Source organism: Ostrea edulis, chromosome 10 (genome assembly GCF_947568905.1).
Source record: "Ostrea edulis chromosome 10, xbOstEdul1.1, whole genome shotgun sequence".
Taxonomy (NCBI): Eukaryota; Metazoa; Mollusca; class Bivalvia; order Ostreida; family Ostreidae; genus Ostrea; species Ostrea edulis.
In genome coordinates, this window is record NC_079173.1 from 35,386,312 (window position 1) to 35,399,819 (window position 13,508).

The following is a 13,508-nucleotide window of genomic DNA, read 5'->3' on the forward strand; positions in this document are numbered from 1 at the left end:
TGCGCGAGACATTCAAGGAGTTCGGATTGGAATTCTTCACTCAGACGTCACCAGGCCCCGGAGCCATAAAACTTTGACATACTCACTTTTGATCTCACTTTTTCACTATCTGTTCTTTTTCTAGGAAATAGAGATCAAAAGGGAGCACGTGTAAGTCTCATGGCCCCGGGGCCAGCTGTTGGTGAAGTACCACAGAGCACGTGTAAGTCTTATGGCCCCAGGACCAGCTGTTGTGAAGTGCCACACCATGAAGTTACCATGACTGGTCTCATACATATCCACCAGTTACCATGATACATATTAGTGTAATTTAACATCAAAGTATTGGAAAGCAGAATTTTGTGAAGAATAATTTTATTTCAAAATCTCACGGTAACTGTTTCTTTTCATGTGTATGCTCTCTTGCCAAATAATGATATTGCATCTCTAAACAGCAATGTTGTTTTCAGTTTCTGATAAAATCCAAAATTAGTCGATCTATATTATTTGTGCATAGTGATGTAATATAGATGTGTGTTAAGCTAAGGCACATTCAATATTTGCAAAAATACTGAACAGATAATTGTACATATCACAGAAGATTCTTTCATTTGCATTTAGACTCACATTTAATTCAAGCCTGTTTTCATGGTTACATTGTAATTTCTCTATCTTCCTTTTCTCAAAGTCCAAACACCATGTCTTGAATGGTATTCAAGTAACAGTATAAAACAAGAAGTAATTTCAAATTTAATTGTCCCCGAAAGTGCCTATACTGATCGATGAAAGATATTAACGTGACACGACTAATTTGGACCCTGGGTTTGCGAAATCCACACTTATAGTTTTCATACCGTATCAGCAAACTTAAAAAGTCTTCAAATGATAAATAAAATAATTACTATGATATTTTGGCCCCACCCTAATACCAAAACCCTCATTCCCTGGGATCATGGAATTTACAATTTTGGTAAAGGACCACCTACTCCTTAGTTTCAGTTTAGTATCAATAGCATTAAAGAAGATATTATTTTCATGTTTTATACATACATGTTATACATACCAAGTTACAGAATCTCTGCCCAAGGGACCATAGAATTTATAATTATGGTAAAGGCCTTCCTGCTCTACATCACTATGCGTTTAGTTTTTATAACAGGTGGGCGATAGTAGAGATCAAGATTTTTGAAAATTGGTCAATCTTTAGCAGTTTTCGCCCTACTCCCAAGGCCCCAGGGGATAAAGAATCCTGGGATTTACAATTTATGTTCCCGTTGTCCAAAAGATGTTTCATACCAAATTTGAAAATAGTTGGAATATTAGTTATTTTAAAAGAAGTTAAAAATGTTCATTTAATAACAGACGACGACGGATGTTGACCAATTGCAGGTGACCTAAAATGCCGATAATTAAACAAAAATGTACGAAAAAAACCTTTTCCCCATTCCAATACAATGCGTGTTGTTCTGTTGCAATTGATGTCAAAAGTGCATAATGACGTCATATTTAGCGTCGGTGTTTACATGTAGCAAATTTACAAACATAGTACAATCGAGGAGTTATTATATGATTGCGAAAATACATGTATGATTTACACAATGCACATGCTTTTTATGGATATTATGTAACATCTCAGAACGACGTGAACTTGGGTAGACGAGATTCAAAATGGCGAAATACATGTCCACGTGCTTGTATTCGAATTGACGCCATTTGGACCAAAATTGTCAAGTTCCATAGGTCTGGTTTAATGCGCTTGCATTCGACTCGACGCCAAGCATGAATGATGTGTATAGCATACATTTCCCAGTCTCAATACATTCAAATGCTGTGAATTAACAATTTGAAAAAAAGATGAAAACAAAAGAAGAAGAAAAAACTACCGTGCGTGTCTGTTTAATGGAAACTTGAAAAACGAACTAAAAACGGTTTCGTGGACATCCTAATTTCCTTTCATCATCGCATAGATAACAACAAAAACAGAACATGTAAATGCATATCGAATTCTATCTCTTTCAGATTTGCGTCATTTAAATATGAATCCGACATTCAAGATCCCTAAAAAAAATTGTTTGATAATCAAACTTTCAGTGATAACCACTGCATATTAGAGGCTTATTGAATTAACTTTTTTCAACATCCTCTAAATCTATCAGCGATCTCCTTGTTAAATGTCTTAATGACCGTATTAACTGAAAACAGAGGGGGATAGATACTTCTCCAGAACGCAAATAATTGAAAAAAGACCTCGTTACTCGTGCAGCATCAATGATATGGCGACAAATCGGATGTCTGGATTATTTTTTCCTCCTCTTGACTTCCAGTTTGGTGCGAATGTAATTGAATGATTTAGACTCAAGTATTTATACAGTGACTACGCATACTCCCGAAAAGGACGATATCGAATTCCCTGTGAAGTGGAAATCGTATATCGTTATTAAACAAGCAATAAGATCGCTTCCTGTGGAATCGGTCTTATAACTAGACAGCTTCACAAATTTTCTGAAATATTTTCCTTACATAGATTGGAATAGTAGAATATTAGAACTAATTGCTCACTCTTACAATCAGTAATTTTGCAGTTATGTAAGACTACCAAGTGTCCTATCTCACAATGTCATTTCCAGCAACTTCTTCCAGTTGGGACATTTGCTAAAAATTGTTGGACAACAAAGAACATGTATCTTAAGACGGCGATACAGGGGATACTTACTCCTCCTAGGACCTGATCCCACCTCTGGTATATCCAGGGGTCCGTGTTTCCTCAACTCTGTGAATATTTTATTGATTATGATAAAACGTCTCACCATGGCAACATATTTTTTTTCATTTTACTCCTAAAATTGAGTGATAAAAATGAAAGCAATAATAGTCATCTTTCATAATAAAGGAAAAACTAGGATGCCATTCTTTTACTGTGCAGAACGAGATAATTGATACGAACGCGATAATTGATCAGATTAAATCAAGATTTCCCCTTCATTCCATTCAATATACATAATTTTATTTCTTTAAAGTGTTTTTGTAACTGTTCAGGAATTCAGCAAAGTCAACTTACAGGATATTGTAACCATTGGTATCAAATAGTACTTGTTTATTACAGCGAGTCAAAACGCTGGCTCGCACTATGAGCTCACGTGACTAAAGCCCGGACAGAAGTCTCTGTTGAAACTGTACATTATTTGCGACAATACCAGAAGTCCCTGATGAAAAATGGCGGGGATCTCGCAAAGTCACATATCCCCGATCTCAGATTGGTGCATTGTGTAACAATTGATAATTTCTATAGACGTTCTGTTGGGGTGGGGTTTTTTTTGGGGGGGGGGGGGTAGCCTTTGTAGTTGAGTTTCAGTGCCAGTTTGCATTTACTATTTTTTTTTTATTTCATTCATTCAATTTTCTGTATATTGTATACAGTAAGTAGCCAATAAATCGTGCCATCTAACGTCCTAAAAATGACGTCACAATACGTTCAACTCCTTAATTTCCATTTGAGTGCTACGACAATATTGCTGGGTGTCATGTAAAATCCAAATTCCTTTATATCATTACTCATTAAATTACATGTAATGTGTTTTTCTTAATTAAATTACAGGAATAAAAATAATTTCTACTCATTTTATATGATATAATGTAAGTTGGGACAGCTCAAAGAACTATATCAACACGACTTTTAGAGGTGCTAATGCAATACAGAATTCCACGTACATTAAAAATCTAGAATAAATCACCTTAAAGTATAATGTACATTTAAAAGAAAGTGATAGAACTTCCAGATAGCTTTTTCAATCCCTCTAAATATGTGACTTACTGACACTGTATATGCTATCAGTGACATTTTATATACATTTATCTTTTATTTAGATCACATCCATGTAAATACTTCATTTTGCATTTTGGTAGTTTCTGAAACCCCGCTCTCCCAAGTCTGTTGTTTATGATGAAATTCGACGAGCAATTAAGTGTCAGAAGTTTATTTTCTTTTTTTGTTTTTTGTTTTGTTTTGTGGATAGGATTGGAACCCATGTCATTCTATGTTTTAAGGGAAGGAGTTAAAAAGTAACAAATAGTTTTCACCATATCTTGTACATAGTTTGAATATTCGATGACAGTAAAAGGACACCTACGGAATATTTTGTGATTTATTTTTTTCGTTGTGTGGCAAGATTTACTCTCTCACAAATACAATTTATCTGTCGTAAAGCTAAATCTGCTTCCTGTGCCAGAAATAGCGGTATTTAGAAAATGTTGCAATGATGTAACTGTTTTCAATTGCTTACATATCCATTAGTGCGCTTTTGATGGGATGTCTTTGGCGATGTCATTAAAAAAATCCAAAATAACTACACGTGGCCTGAAATAAAGTGGCATATTCCTAAAAATGATTTGTGTTCGTTTAATCACAAGTTCTAATAGCAACCTTGACACGAACAGGCGTATCCATTCTTAAATGTAAAAGTGTACCATCTGTTGACGTCCTGACATACAAATATTGCATAATGTATTGGCAGTGAATTCAACACGGAGAATCTGGAGAATGCACGCACAATATAAGAATTTGAACTATGACACGCGGTACTACTTAAATAATTATTTTGTTATTTCTTATCAAAACATACAAGTATTGATAATTATTTTTTTTAAACCCAAACGAAAATACATTGCTTGCGAACCACAAAATAATTATGTTTAAATTGAATTTTGCTTATACAAAGTTTGACACGTGTTTTGAAGTAGCACGGAGAATCGGTCAAATGTTTCTTCTACATTTGTATTCACCTTTATTGCCGGGGAAAAGTGGAAAATCAGTCATTATGTGGAATGATTACACCGCAAGCTGTTAAAGTGATAGAGAATGCGAGGCTGTGCGTGTGATTCCCAGCCCGTGAGGGGAATTAATATGTTTAATTTTGTAAAATAAACAAACCAGCGGTCATCTGGTGTTTAACGTTTATATTTCTTGTTTCAAAACGTCAAAAGGGGAATTGAATGTTCTTTTGAGAAATAAATGTATAGGCTGTTTGTATAATATTCTAGTTATATAATTATAAAGTGTAAAAAAAATTCTCAGAGTTGTGTAACTTGGGGAGAAATCTTCAATATATCTTTGATTTATAGGTGATGATATTCTGATACAGCATTCTTTGTCTATAATTTCACTAGTGTTATATATCATGTCATACGGTTGTTTAGCTGAACTTTAATTATAAAATCTAATTGACGTCTTGAGCAATAAGTATTAAATGATATACAGTATCGCAGGGGAGGGGGGGGGGGTTAAAACAATGGTATCACGACAGAATTTGAAAAATCGGAGAAGTTACAAAATAAAATACATCGAAACAACAGATATTGATGAAGTATGCTAACAGACGCTGTTAATACGACGTGACGATCTCAATATATATCAATGGGATATACACAGCGGATCTCTAACACCGAAACGAACGTTTCTGACTTTTCACATAATTCACGTAATTAGCATGATATAAAGTGATATCACTACCTACTCCTATACAATATACACCTCTCTCTCTCTCTCTCTTTCTCTCTCTCTCTCTCTCTCTCTCTCTCTCTCTCTCTCCTGATCGACCGTTTAGCCACTATGACAATGATTTTTCGCCGTAGTTTTGCTGTTCATTTAATTTCAGCATCGTATGGGTATTTGCGTTAATCCATTCATAAACTCTGTTTGTAACAACACTTCCCTTGTTAATTCAATATTGTATCCCTGCCTTTGCCCAACCAGGAAGTTGAACAGATGTTAACGCTTAAGTAAACATCATATGTTACGCTGTAAACCAATTACACGCTCTGGATGCTGGAAAAAAATCCCCAGAAATCAAGGCTCCAATGAATCCAAAAGCAATGTCAATTTATATTCGTTTCATTTGTCTCGACAGTATGGACACACTACCACGGGCACATTGATTGATTTTGATATAGATGATTTTACATAATATTATGCACATCAATGCTCTCCTTAATTTCCTACTTCTACATATAAGTACATTGTAAATGCCAATATCAAAATACACAGGTCTACAGTCAATATCAAAATACACAGGTCTACAGTCAATATCAAAATACGCAGGTCTACGGTCAATATCAAAATACACAGGTCTACAGTCAATATCAAAATACACAGGTCTACGGTCAATATCAGAATACACAGGTCTACGGTCATTATCAAAACACACAGGTCTACGGTCAATATCAAAGGAAAATATATGACAATTGTGAAAATACGGATAATCTTGAGAAGTGTAGTCCCACGTTGTGAATCCCGTGGGCACCGTGAGGCGTAAACAATTTTTAAACGAACCTAGTGTCGTAGATTGCCTTGTTCCTAGGGGAAAGGAATTCCATTCACGCACCCCTCTTGCTAAAAACGATGATTTATAGATGTTTAATCTGCATTTAGGAATGACATAATTTTGCGATTGTCTTGTAACGTAATTTGATTCATGTGAACGAATATTTGGTAAAATTTCTTTCAGATACTCGGGTACCATATTGTGATTAATTTTGTACATATAGTTATTCTTAATTTTGTCAATCTTCTAACAAGAAGTGGTTCCCATCCAGTTTCGAAATATAGAGATCCCCGTGATGCCAATGATGTTAGTCCAGTAACTAATCTTGCTGCTGCTAACTGTAGTTTTTCAGAATCTTGATTTGAACACCCACCCGATACTTCAGAGCCATATTCTAGAGGAGGTCTAATGAAAGTAGTATATAAAATAGCTAAAGTTTTCGAACTGACCTTGAACTGTGATTTTTTTAAGTAGTCCACGTTTTTATAAGCATTGGCTAACAGCGAATAATGTAAGCTGACCATGTGAGATCATGTGATTTTGTGATACCTAGGTGTTTACACAAAATCTAATTAGCAATTTTGAAAATGTAGACAAGGGAAATATGTATTTTTCTTTGTACAAAAGAAGACAGCTTTTGTTTTCGAAGGATTAAAATTTAACAACCATCGTTCAAGCCGAAGTAAATCATTATTCAGTACGCATTGGATATCATAGATATTGGTAGAACAGTTCTGCAAAGAATTATCATCAGCGTAAAGCCTACATAAACTTGACATATTTTCAGCAACATCATTGACATATATCAAAAATAAAAGAAGACCTAATACGGACCCTTGAGGGCCTCCAACATGGAAAGGTTTGAAATTAGACATTACGTTTCTATGCAATACCCTTTGAGTACTTTACATACTTTTAAAGCCAAATTGAAAACACATTTGTTTAGACAGTTTTAATGTACATGTTTCTAGTTTAGTATATGTAGAATGTGTTTGGATGTCTATGATGTATTGTTTATTCTTTTAAGGCTTTTTATATTATACATGTACAACTCCATTGAATACTTTGTGTAAAATTAGGCATTAAATCAAGTAAAAACAGTTTCAGTTTTTGAGTTCTGAAATTTAAATTGCTTTGAAACTACTGTTATAAGTTACCACTCACTCCTTAAGTTTGTAGCTTAAAAAGAAGTTTCTTATGCCAAACACGATCTTGGAAAGGTTTGAAATTAGAGATGATAGAGAGCTAAAGGCGAGAAAAGGTTTTATTATAACGTTATGGTTACAGAATTTGCTTCAGGAAATTTGAATTCTTGTGGAAAAATGTATTTTTATTGTATTTATGTTGAGGGTGGGTGTTCAAAGGCCTTTGACAAATCACAAAACACCATACAACAACATTTGCCCTCATCTATGGATTCAAGATTTACATATTATATATGTAAAAATATATAATGTATACAATCTGACTAAAATACAAACCTATAGTAAATATACTTTAGTCAGATTGTGCTGTATATACAATAAATCATAATCCGTTGCACAGGCGAGTCAGTTCCTATATACAGTTGTAAGTTTTCAGTCTATAAATAATTCATGCTCGGTTGAACTGGTGAATAAGAACATAAATCCTGTGATTAACACGATATTGAAACCATATTTCTTTCTTGAACTAATAAAAATACATTGATTAGTATAAATGTTTTTCTATTCATCTTCTGACATCACTGGAATTAAGTCTGTTGGAATAAAAAGGTTCCTTTAATTTACTGAGTTCATCAATCTTATTATATTTAATTATTTTCTTTACTACGTTGGTTACACTTAAATACAAACTCGTTGTCATCCATATCCCACGCCCCTCCAACAATGAATTACTTTTTCACTCCATGCCTTCATAAATATTAATTTATTATTTTTCTTTAAGTTCTCGTTATACCATAAAACAGTAGAAGACAACTGCTCCTGAGTGATAGTATCATCATGTGCAGAACAATTAACAATTCTATTCCAGGACTAAGAGACATCAAACCAAAATCGATTGTTAACTTTGTCACTTTCTTCTGAGCGTACAACGTGGACCGCCCGTAATACAGGGACTGCTCTCAATATCTGTATGTTTAATTGACTGCCTTTTGACAGAACACTTAAGTTGTCTTGTTGTCTTTTCACCTTAGATATGTTCAGGGTGTCTATACAATTTTCAATATCAATCATCTTAACCCCCCCCCCCCCCTTCATTTCATTATCCCCTGTTACTGTTTTCTTGATTTGCTGAAATTGGACTTTTCCACAAGAATTCAAATGTCCCGAAGCAAATTCTGTAACCATAACGTTATAATAAAACCTTTTCTCGCCTTTAGCTCTCTATCATCTCCCATGCGCCTCGGCAATGATTTTCAATTTTTTGCTGACCATTAAAAATACCTTAGTTAGCATTATAGACATTAAAAATGGGGAGTAAAAATAAAATTTGCAAATTTTCATCTCAAATCGTTCCCATGTCCCTTTTAGAAACTGTTATTTGTTATCATTCTACAGGTTACCTTTTACACCTCTATAGGACGCTTTTATCTTTAAAAATATTCAAACTACAAACGCATTACAATGAAACCCATGGATATCCGGGTTATAATAGGTCCTTAATATCCCTTGGTTGTCGTAAAAGGCGATTAATTCAGATAAAACTGCAAAACCCGATGTCTCGTGTCACAGCAGGTGTGGCACGTTAAAAAATCCTTCCCTGCTCAAAGGCCTTTAAAAGCGCCTAGCATAGGCCTAAATATTGCAACCCTTTACCGGCAGTGGTGACGTCTCACATTTTTGCTCAAATTTGACACGTAATACCCACTGTAACACGGTACTTCAATCTTGAAGTTCGTATCCGAATTAAAGACCCGTAACTTTCACATTTAATGCCGACCGTCTGGTGATGGAACAGTTCCGACCTGTTTTAACGACATACGTACTGTATCTGCATGTACTTCGGATTTCTATTCTTATAATCCAAATACATGTATCATGCATCAGTGACATGTTGTAATGTTGCCAGATATAAATATCTTGTAAAATGAATGTACATCAAGTAGGGAGTTAGCCCGGAAGTAATTAAGACCGGAAGTAATTCAGACTGAATATAACCGCTATATATGTACCATTACAAAAATATGAAATATCATATATCTAGCTGGAAATGTGTAATCAATACGCGAATCATGCTAGTACGTGTCCACTTAATGAAGCCATTGGAAATCAACCAGTTACATCCACTCAGCCTTAGGTGACAATCTAGAACGATTATGGGTGAGCTTTTTGTAAAGACTAAACAGATCCGGACTAATAGTTTTTTTCTTTTGTTATCCTGAAGTGAAGTCATATTATCTCATTCTGATTTGGAAATCAAAGAGACGATTTTAAATATCTCATTGATATTACAGTAAGAATACACGCATCCATGTCAGAGTGCGATGTCTGAGGACGATCTTATGTTGCCTAACCACAATAGTAATCGTTTTGTTTTAAATTGCAATATGAATGACAATACATCATTTTCTTCGTGTCATTATTTAGTGGCTCCTAATAAAAGTTAAACTGTGCGGTCTTAAAAAACAAAGGTATTTTACAATCACTTCAATAACAAAATGTAAGTTAGAGGGACACATAAAGTTATAGTCCTTTTTTACGAAATGAGAAATTGTAGATTTATATTAGAGAATCATCTTTCTTTTTTGGTGAGTCATTAGTTGGTTGACTATTGAAAAAACATTTTCTAAGAGTTTATGTTGGCGAAAAATATATTTTGGCGAATTAAACAGACTTAATTTCAACAGATTTAATTTCCATTAGAAATTACGTGAAATAAATATAAACCGATTTATGGTATTTTCATTAAATACTAATACATGCAGTACTTACTATTATATGACTATCGCAAATCTCTCACGAATGAAAAATAACACGTACAGTGCTGATTTTCTTAATAAAGATAATATGCGCACATCTTTCGATAATTACAATATTTGCTATATTAATTTTTTTTTTGTCGTCGGTAGACTTCTGGGGAATGGTAAACTAAGACAGCTAATTATCAGGGACTCGTTCTACTCCTGTTCGGGTTCATCATCACAGCCCTTGATAATTGACAGACAAAAATATTAATGAACATCCATTTGCAGCTGAAAATGTTATTACTACTAAATAAATAGCGGTCTCTCGTCAAATTATGAGAAATTATAAGGAGACACAAGAAACACAGGCTCAAATCAATCTGCGAGGGAAGATAAGATTCTGTCGGGGCTTAATCAAGTCGTCTGCTGGACAAGATTAGTAAATCAAGTACAGGAGACGATTACCGCCGTGAAATAAGTACATTGTATGTATGGAGAAGACGAAAATTGGTAGGTTGAAAAAGATTCATAATAAAACACAATGGTGACAAAAATAAGAACTGCCTTAATGTATTACAATATATATACTTGTTCTTCATTAAATAAGCAATAATATAGCACATAGCTGCCTAAAATCGTACTGCTGACCATGCGGTGTCATATAGCCTACGTCGTTATATGATGTGGTAATGTCATCATATGACGTGGTAATGTTATTATATGATGTGGTAACGTCATTATATGATGTGGTAACGTCATCATATGATGTGGTAACGTCATCATATGATGTGGTAATGTCATTGAGCTATTTTGGTGTCTTCATTAAATGGAGTAATGATATCCGGTATCAATTCATGATAATATCATTATACTGACCAAACAAAAATAACGCATAGTCTTATTTTTTACTGAATCTTTTCAAATAATTTTTTCACACATTTTATATTTGATAGAAGACCTGTCTAGAACGAATCGCCTAACTACTCCTTGTTACTTCTAACGCTATTGTTTACTGGATGTATATTCTATAAATTTCGAGGACAATAAAAATCAAAGGCCTGATGTGCCTCGGAGTCGACTCGCCTGCGATTTCCAACAAGGGGTGGGGGTATACAGCACCGTCTTCTAAGCTTTAATTCTGAATCTTTAAAGTGTGGTAAAATATCCGTATTATGCTTAACTAGATATCTATGTAAATGCAACGTCACAAACTAGGAACACGACACATCGGCTTGAGGAATTTACCCATAAAAGCTTCAAACATTGTGTAAACATAAAATTTCAAGATCAAAGGTCACTATCCATGGTATCCAGCACATCTACATGAGATGATCACTTATCGGTACTTGTATGTCAAATATCAAAAGCTTACTGCAAAAGACAAAAAAGTAACAGCCCGGACACAATTTGTAGCAGGTATCGATACAAATCATTCTCTTGAAGTCTTAATTTGAAGGCGCATGCGTGAGATGAGTAAACACGTTTCTAATTTGAGATAGAGAAAACTGCAAGTCTCTACCTAAAATCCAACAAAAACAGACAGAAGACGTGAAAGAAGGTAACTGAAGACATAATCTGAAATGAGTGGTGTCATCGAAAATTGGCCATGGGCTAGTTAGAAAGTATTGTGTATCAAATAGACAAAAAAGCACTCTTAAACTGTCCTATATATAGAGCAACTCAACGTAGGGTGACTATTGACTCATGACTGAACATTGTAAACATTATAAACATGGCGTCGGATACAGTAAACCATATCGGTGAAAGTATGTCAGTATTGTATAGTGAGATTGAGGAACAACAAAATGGTGAACATGGTGAAATTACACTAGAAAAACTGTACAATCTTGTCAAATCCATAAGTGACAGTATGAGTGTCAGATTCAAGTCAACTCAAACATTGAACAAAAGATAACCAAGACTGAAAGTAGACTACAAAAAGTAGATGACGTGTGAAAAGGTTATGAATTTGTCAGCCAAAGTCAAAAGTATAGAGGGAGAACTACATCAGATGAATAAGACAACAAATGAATTCGAAACAAATCTTAAAGGAATAAGTAATGTATTCGATGGAATTAAGGAGGGTGTGTCAGATAACAATAAACAATTTCGTGAAATAAAAAAACAAGTGCAAGAAATTGAGAATAGCCTTCATCAGTACAGACATGGAAGTGAAAAAAAGGTACATGAATTATCTGAACAGAATGAATATATGGCTGAGCAGATTACAGATCTCAAATGTAGATCCGTGAAATACAATTTGATTTTCACCGGCATACATGAACACACATGGGACAGAGAAGACACGGAGCAAGTGTTAAGAAATTTCCTTTCAGAACAACTTGGCATTCAAGATTCATTAAAGGTAGTTAATGTGCATAGATTAGGAAAACGGCCCAAAGACAAACCGAGACCCATCATTGCCAAATTCATATACCAACGAGATTTAGACCACGTTTTAAAGTCGGCATACAAATTGAAAGGAAAACCATATTACATAAACCGACAGTTCCCTTACGAAATCGAACAAGCCCGAAAAGCATCATACCCAGTCATGAAAGAACTACGAAAAGAAGGCAATCACACAAAATTAGTGAAGAACATATTGTATGTCAACGGGCGACCATACGACCCAAGCACCCAAAATGACACCGCTGAGAAAGTGGATACTTCCACGATTGTCAAGGAAACTCCGAAGACCACTGACGCTGGAGCCAAAAGAGAAAACGTATGACATCCACTCCAGATTCGAGATAGGAACGCGCCGGGGAACATGTTAATGACAGTACTACACGTACAGGTAATGCGCCCACGGACAAGTTTTTTTTTTCTTTCTTTGAACTGTTGTGAAATTAAGCAAAAGTCGAACTATCCCGAATTCAAAACTTTTGTTGCAAATTATGACATTCTATGTTGTCAGGAAACCAAAACAGATGACTTCTAGATACTTTACACTGAGATGGTAATCACCACTTACCTATTGAGAGTGGACGCTGGCGAAACGAACCCCGAGAAACAAGACATTGTAATAAATGTGATTTAAATGAAATTGGTGATGAATTCCACTACACGTTTAATTGCAAATCTCTGATTGATATATGAAAACAATGTTTATCACCAAAACAAATATGTCTCAAAAACATCATCACTTTTAGAAATATAATTAATTCAAACAAGCAATCTTTTCTTAGAAAATTGTGTTCCTTTATAAGAAATATTAATAAACTATGCTCCCCGACCCAATGACTACTTGAATCTAAAATTGCATATGTTGCCAATCTCCATACCCACACATGCCTTACAATATTACAGATGTATCTATATTT

General features: G+C 34.6%; 1 protein-coding gene across 1 annotated transcript in view; it reads right to left on the bottom strand.

Moving 5' to 3' along the window:
* Positions 1-13,508, bottom strand: part of LOC125665903 (calcitonin gene-related peptide type 1 receptor-like) — a 68,023-nt gene that overhangs the window by 50,530 nt on the left and 3,985 nt on the right. The window lies entirely within an intron of this gene.